We start from the raw sequence: 8,432 nt of genomic DNA on the forward strand, positions 1-8,432 counted from the left end.
AACAATGAAATGTGAAATGTGGGATTAATCTTAAGGGATCTGGGTAAGTGTAGGCGATAAGAAACTGGGTTAACTCTCCTGGCAACCTTGAAGGGACCGATGTATTTTTGGGACAGCTTGCGAGACTCCACCCGTAGAGGTAAGTCTCTTGTGGAGAGCCAGACTCTCTGGCCGGGGCGCAGGGTAGGCCCGGGACGGCGACGTCTGTTGGCTTGTTGTTGGTACCTCTGTGAGGAACGCATAAGATTAAGACGGGTCTTCCTCCACATAAGCCGACAGCGTCTGATGAACTTCAAGGCTGAAGGCACTCTGACTTCTGCCTCCTGGTCCGGGAACAATGGAGGAGCATAGCCAAACTGACACTCGTGCGGGGACATACCAGTGGAGGAGGAGCGCAAGGTGTTGTGCGCGTATTCGGCCCAAACAATAAAGGATGACCATGTGGACGGGTTGTCACGAGTCATACATCGGAGGGTGGTTTCCAGCTCTTGATTCATCCTCTCAGTTTGGCCGTTGGACTCCGGATGGTACCCTGAAGATAGACTGGCAGAAGCCCCCATGAGTTGGCAGAAGGCCTTCCAAAACCTTGAGGCGAACTGGGGACCTCTGTCAGAAACCATATCTTGAGGAATGCCGAAGACTCGGAACACATGATTAATTACCAACTCAGCCGTTTCCTTGGCAGAAGGTAACTTAGTCAGAGGGACGAACCTGGCCGCCTTTGAAAACCTGTCGATTATGACTAGGATAGTAGTATTGCCATGGGATGGAGGAAGTCCAGTAATAAAGTCCAATGAGATATGGGACCAGGGTCTGTGGGGAACAGGTAAAGGGTGAAGGAGTCCTTGAGGGCGGAGGTGAAAAGATTTGCCCTGGCAGCACACGGGACAGGCATTGACGAAAGTGGCAACGTCTTCTCTTATGGTAGGCCACCAGAACTTACGCTGGATGAACTCCAAGGTGCGACCTACGCCCGGATGACAGGTGAAGCGAGAGGAGTGCCCCCACAGAAGGACCTGAGTCCTCACTGCCTTGGGGACAAACAACCGATTGGCAGGACCTCCTTTCGGGTCCGGTTCGCTAGCTTGAGCACGTCTCACGGTATCCTCAACTTGCCACGAGATCGGAGCCACAATCTTAGCAGCAGGAAGGACAGGCATGTCCGTGTCATCTCGAATGGCAGGAGCGTAGACTCGGGACAGGGCATCCGGTTTGAGATTCTTCGACCCGGGCCGATAGGTTAGGATAAACTGGAATCGATTGAAGAAAAGAGACCATCTAGCTTGTCTAGAGTTCAACCGCTTCGCCTGCTGGATATACTCCAGATTTTTGTGGTCCGTAAACACTTGAAACGGGTGAGAAGCCCCCTCGAGCCAGTGTCTCCATTCCTTCAATGCCATCTTAACCGCTAGGAGTTCACGATCCTCCACATCGTAGTTCCTCTCAGTCGGGGTAAGCCGGTGTGAGAAGAAAGCGCACGGATGAAGCTTCTTGTCTTCACCCCTCTGAGACAGGACAGCTCCAACACCAACCTCTGATGCGTCTACCTCCACCACAAATGGTTCATCCGTAGTCGGTAGTATCAGGATGGGAGCAGAGAACGCGCTGCTTGAGTCCTTGGAAGGCCGTCTCAGCTTCTCTTCCCCACAAAAACCTTGCATTGCCACCCTTGGTTAAAGCTGAGAGAGGGGCTGCCACCAAGCTGAAGTTCTTGATGAACTTGCGGTAAAAGTTTGTGAAGCCCAGGAAACGCTGAACTTCCTTAACGGATTTGGGGGTGGGCCAATCCGCTACCGCCCCTACCTTCCTGGGGTCCATTTGGACTCGACCGGGTTCCACTACAAATCCCAGGAATTGTACTCGGGATGAATGGAATTCACATTTTTCCGGCTTAACGTACAGATGGCTGTCCAGGAGGCGTTTGAGTACTTGTCTGACATGCTTAGTGTGTTCTTGAAGGGAGCTCGAAAAGATGAGGATGTCATCCAAGTAAACGAACACAAATATGTTAAGCATATCCCTAAGCACATCGTTTATGAGCGCTTGGAACACCGCTGGGGCGTTGGTCAGGCCGAAGGGCATCACCAAGTATTCATAGTGACCAGTAGGCGTGTTGAAAGCGGTCTTCCACTCGTCACCAGGTCTGATCCGCACAAGATGGTATGCGTTCCGCAGGTCAAGCTTAGTGAAAACAACTGCTTCCTGGAGCAGCTCGAAGGCTGTGGCCATAAGGGGTAGCGGGTAACGGTTACGGACGGTTATGGCATTGAGTCCCCGGTAGTCGATGCAAGGACGTAATCCACCGTCTTTCTTGGCCACAAAGAAAAACCCTGCTCCCGCCGGGGAGGTGGATGGACGCATGAGGCCTGCTTCCAGAGCGTCCTTGATGTAGGTATCCATAGCAGCTCGTTCGGGTGGAGATAGGGAAAAGATCCGACCCCTGGGGGGGCAAGTGCCCGGAAACAGGTCGATGGGGCAATCGTAAGGTCTATGGGGTGGTAGCATGGTGGCCCTCTGTTTGCTAAACACCAGTTTGAGGTCATGGTAACACTCGGGAACTTGGGTCAGGTCGATGGATTCTAAAGACTCGGGAGTAGAACTCGGGGAATTCTGGAAAATACAAGTAGCTTGGCACGTAGGACCCCACTGCTTGATAGTGCCCACAGACCAGTCGATGTGAGGTTTATGGCTGTGAAGCCAGGGGTATCCAAGGACGAGAGGGAACTCGGAACAGGAGATCAAATGAAAGTTCATCAATTCCTGGTGTTGTGAAACTGAAAGTAGCAAGGAGGTAGTGACATGAGTGACAAGTCCAGATCCCAAAGGGCTTCCATCCAATGTAGTGACCCTCATGGGTTCACTTAGAGGTTCAGAGGGAACGCCATTCTCCTTCGCCCAGACACCATCCATGAAGTTACCTGCGGCTCCAGAGTCTACCAAGGCTTGAAGGTGAAGCTTGTGGTTGTCCCAGGAGAGGGTGACTGGAATGAGCAGACGGGAGTTGGACGGATGGGAGGAGGTTATGTTTCCCGTTACATTTCCCCCCGGTCTGTACGGGACAGAGCGTTTCCCTGGAGCCCGGGACACGTGGAACGGAAATGGCCCGGTTTGCCGCAATATAGACAGCGTCGCTCCTCATCCGGCGGTCTCTCTCAGCCTGGGAGATGCGTCCAATCTGCATGGGTTCCGATGGAGCCAGCGAGGATAAAGGTGGGGACTCGGAGCTGGGACTGATAGGGGCTAGAGGTCTACGGTTGAGTTCTCTCTCTCTCAGACGCTGGTCAATGCGTGAGGCCAACTTGATCAGGGACTCGAGATTGTCCGGTGGTTCCCGAGTGGCCAGTTCATCTTGGATAGTGTCGGAAATGCCTTTCAGAAAGCACACCGTGAGCGCCTCGTTGTTCCAGCCACTTGCTGCTGCCACCGTGCAGAACTGGATGGCATAGTCCGTCACGCTGCGCCAACCTTGGTGGAGAGTCAGGAGCTGTTTGGCTGACTCAGAACCACTGCTTGGGCCTTGAAACACTCGTTTGAATTCCTCAGCAAAGGCAGAGTAGCTGGCACAGCAGGAACTATGGGCATCCCACACAGCAGTAGCCCAGGCCAGGGCTTTTTCCGACAGCAGGGTGATGATATAAGCGATCTTAGACCGGTCGGTGGGAAACGACGAGGGTTGTAGCTCAAAGGAGAGAGAACATTGGGTGAGAAACCCTTTACAAGCACTTGGATCACCTGAGAACCGTTGGGGAGGTGGAAGACGAGGTTCAGCCAGGGGGTTAACTGCCATGGGTACGTGAATCTGATGTACTGGGACGAGAACTTTTGCCGGGGTAAGACGATCAGATATTTTGTCATGTCTTATTATGTCTGTTCCTGTCCTTTCTCTTCACTCTGTCTCTCTCTGCTGGTCTTATTAGGTTACCTTCTCTTTCTCTCCTTCTCCAGCTGTTCCTCATCTCCCCTAACTAGCTCGTTCACCCTTTCCCCACCTGTTCCCTTTTTCCCTCTGATTAGGTCTCTATTTCTCTCTCTGTTCCTGCTACTTTCGGTGTCAGATTCTCGTTTGTGTTTCTCATGCCAGAAGCAAGCTATCGTCTCGTTTGCTTCCTCCTAGTCCTATCCTGTCGGAGTCTGCCTGGCAGGTGCATCCTGTACACTACTAACTATCTTTTGTTTGCACCGTGTCCAGTTCATCATATGCTACGTGTGATCAGCTACCACCGTTCCTCTGTGACCCGCACCGACCCAGAGCGACCTGCAGCCTGTCGCCGCTACCCAGCTATTCATCAGAGGGACTTTATGTTTCATTTGTCGCCCTCTCTGCGGGTAGTCTATTGTGCCATTGACAACGTCGGAAGAGGATCTATGCCATTCCTGTTTTTTCATTAAAAGAACTCTGTTTCTGTTAAACCGCTTATGGGTCTTCACTCAAGTACATAACATATTTGCTTAATGGAAGTCAGCATCTCCGACAGAAGATGAGAATGTCTAGCCATTAAGGCCTCTTGCTGAACCAGGGCGGCTTCGTGGCGTTGGACAGTCTCCTGGTGGTGGGACAGCATGGCAAAAAGGTCCTGGGAACTGGCTGCCTCTGGGTTCATTTTTTGGCTCTGTGTTTCTGTCAGGACCCGGTTACGAACCTGGGTCTCCGGAGTGAGAAGCAGTCACTTAATCAACTGAGCCACGAATAGTCAGCAGAACCCAGAAGATGAGGCAGACACAGCAGTACTTAAGACGGTGTATTTAATAAAGTAAAAAGGAGAAGTCCTTCAATACAAAAATGGCAAATCCAAAAGGTGGTAGGAATAGCACAAAAAAAGCCTCAAGAGATACTCAAAAACAGAATTCCACAAGAGCATCCACCGGAATCGACAAGAATACACAGAATACTAGGGCTGGGTGCTAACATACAAACACAGAGCACAGAACTGAGGGAAACTAAGGGTTTAAATACAATCAGGGTAAACGAGGCACAGGTGCAAATAATAATGGGGAACAAGGGAAAAAACATAAGGTCAAAAAGCACAATGGGGGCATCTAGTGACCAAAACCCGGAACAACCCTGGCCAAATCCTGACAAAGACCTGGTGTAAACATAAAGGATGGTAGCTCTCCAGGAACAAGGATGGCAAGCCTTGGTGTAAAACCTAAAGGATGGCAAGCCCTGGTGTAAACCTAAAGGATGGCAAGCCCTGGTGAAAAACCTAAAGGATGGCAAGCCCTGGTGTAAACCTAAAGGATGGTAAGCCCTGGTGTAAACCTAAAGGATGGTAGCTCTCCAGGAACATGGATGGCAAGCCCTGGTGTAAAACCTAAAGGATGGCAGCTCTCCGGGAACAAGGATGACAAGCCCTGGTGTAAACCTAAAGGATGGTACCTCTCCAGGAACAAGGATGGCAAGCCCTGGTGTAAACCTAAAGGATGGCAGCTCTCCAGGAACAAGGATGGCAAGCCCTGGTGTAAACCTAAAGGATTGTACCTCTCCAGCAACAGGGCCTGGCAAGCCCTGGTGTAAACCTAATGGATGGCAGCTCTCCAGGAACAAGGATGGCAAGCCCTGGTGTAAACCTAAAGGATGGCAGCTCTCCAGGAACAAGGATGGCAAGCCCTGGTGTAAACCTAAAGGATGGCATCTCTCCAGGAACAAGGATGGCAAGCCCTGGTGTAAACCTAAAGGATGGCAGCTCTCCAGGAATAGAGCCTGGAAAGCCCTGGTGTAAACCTAAAGGATGTCAGGTCTCCAGGAATAGGGCCTGGAAAGCCCTGATGTAAACCTAAAGGATGGCAGATCTCCAGGAATAGGGCCTAGAAAGCCCTGGTGTAAACCTAAAGGATGGTTGCTCTCCAGGAAAAGGACGGTAGCTCTCCAGGAACAGGGCCTGGAAAGCCCTGGTGTAAACCTAAAGGATGGCAGCTCTCCAGGAACAAGGATGGCAAGCCCTGGTGTAAACCTAAAGGATGGCAGCTCTCCAGGAACAAGGATTGCAAGCCCTGGTGTAAACCTTAAGGATGGCAGCTCTCCAGGAACAAGGATGGCAAGCCCTGGTGTAAGCATAAAGGATGGCAGCTCTCCAGGAACAAGGATGGCAAGCCCTGGTGTAAACCTAAAGGATGGCAGCTCTCCAGGAACAAGGATGGCAAGCCCTGGTGTAAACTTAAAGGATAGCAGCTCTCCAGGAACAAGGATGGCAAGCCCTGGTGTAAACCTAAAGGATGGCAGCACTCCAGGAACAAGGATGGCAAGCCCTGGTGTAAACCTAAAGGATGGCAGCTCTCCAGAAATAGAGCCTGGAAAGCCCTGGTGTAAACCTAAAGGATGGCAGCTCTCCAGGAACAAGGATGGAAAGCCCTGATGTAAACCTAAAGGATGGCAGCTCTCCAGGAATAGGGCCTGGAAAGCCCTGGTGTAAACCTAAAGGATGGTATCTCCCCAAGAACAAGGTTGGAGAGCCCTGGTGTAAACCTACAGGAGGGTAGCTCTCCAGGAACAGGGTTGTAAAGCCCTGGTGTAAACCTAAAGGACGGTAGCTCTCCAGGAACAAGGTTGGAGAGCCCTGGTGTCAACCTAAATGCTGGTTCCTCTCCAGTAACAGGATTGGAAAGCCCTGATCTAATGCCTATGCATGGTGGAAATGTGCTCTTTAAAAAAAATAAGTGATTTGTGAACTCAAAGTGAATATTTGTTAAGGCTGGAAAGGGAGGGAAAGTAACATAATTCAGCGTTGTGTAAACATTTAGTTACGTAACATGTTTTCCAACCCCACCTAATCCAGGTTTCCTAATTGAAGCTTCGGGGGGGGGGGGGGGGATACTGTAAAACCTCCATTACTGCTGTTTGATTTAAAGTCCAGCTATGTAACCTTTTCAATATAGAGTTCTTTTTACTTACCTTTGCTGCTGCGGTTCTCCAAAAGGCCCTGAAGTGCCCTACATAGTGCATCACTTTTGACCAGAGCCCGATGGGTCTCTGGTAAAAAATAGTGCACTATTTAGGAAATAGGCCTCCATTTAGAACTAGGATGACTATGCAGTAAAATGGTGGGACAAGCTCATGAATTTTCCCAGAGTTCCTCAGGAGAGCCTTAAAGGTCGAGGGCTGCTGCTTCAAAAGATGCTGTGTAAACAAAAAAAAACACTGCCACGCTCAATGTAAATCTCTTTTATTCTCCTCTGGACCTATTAGTCCACACCAATGAAAAAGCATGAAGGTAAGAGACAGAACCACTTCCTGACCGAGAGGCCCCAGAAGCCCTTCTGACGGTCAGAGACAGAACCACTTCCTGACCGAGAGGCCCCAGAGGCCCGTCTGACAGTAAGAGACAGAACCACTTCCTGACTGAGAGGCCCCAGAGGCTCGTCTGACGGTAAGAGACAGAACCACTTCCTGACCGAGAGGCCCCAGAGGCCCGTCTGACGGTAAGAGACAGAACCACTTCCTGACCGAGGCCCCAGAGGTCCTTTCTGATGGTAAGAGACAGAACCACTTCCTGACCGAGGCCCCAGAGGTCCTTTCTGATGGTAAGAGATAGAACCACTTCCTGACCGAGGCCCCAGAGGCCCGTCTGACAGTAAGAGACAGAACCACTTCCTGACCGAGAGGCCCCAGATCATCCAGAACACCTATTTGTATTCCGTTTTCTGACATTGCTCATTCTGATATTTCTTAATTTATTTGAATTTGTATGTATTGTATTATATTGTTCGGTATGCTGCTCTGTTGGAGCTAGAAACAAAAAGAAATTGCTGCACTTGCAATAATATGTGTACACATCCAATAAAATGTAAGGATGCAGAACAAGAGGCCTCAGAGCTGGAGAAACAGACCTGGACAGTGAAACAGACCTGGAGAAACAGACCTGGACAGTGAAACAGACCTGGAGAAACAGACCTGGAGAAACAGACCTGAAAAATCAGACCTGAAGAATCAGACCTGAAGAAACAGACCTGAAGAATCAGACCTGAAGAATCAGACCTGAAGAAACAGACCTGAAGAATCAGACCTGAAGAAACAGACCTGAAGAATCAGACCTGAAGAATCAGACCTGAAGAAACAGACCTGAAGAAACAGACCTGAAGAATCAGACCTGAAGAATCAGACCTGAAGAATCAGACCTGAAGAAACAGACCTGAAGAATCAGACCTGAAGAATCAGACCTGAAGAAACAGACCTGAAGAATCAGACCTGAAGAATCAGACCTGAAGAATCAGACCTGAAGAAACAGACCTGAAGAATCAGACCTGAAGAATCAGACCTGAAGAAACAGACCTGAAGAAACAGACCTGAAGAATCAGACCTGAAGAAAACATTCAAAATAGTTTTTAGGGGACTCTGGAAAACATTAAAAATAGTTTTTGGGGGACTCTAGGAAGTCTTGACAAAGTGCTTTTAGGGGACACTAGGAAGTGTTTACAACCTTTTTGGGGGGTGGCAC

This window comes from Oncorhynchus masou, chromosome 24 (genome assembly GCF_036934945.1).
Source record: "Oncorhynchus masou masou isolate Uvic2021 chromosome 24, UVic_Omas_1.1, whole genome shotgun sequence".
Classification (NCBI taxonomy): Eukaryota; Metazoa; Chordata; class Actinopteri; order Salmoniformes; family Salmonidae; genus Oncorhynchus; species Oncorhynchus masou.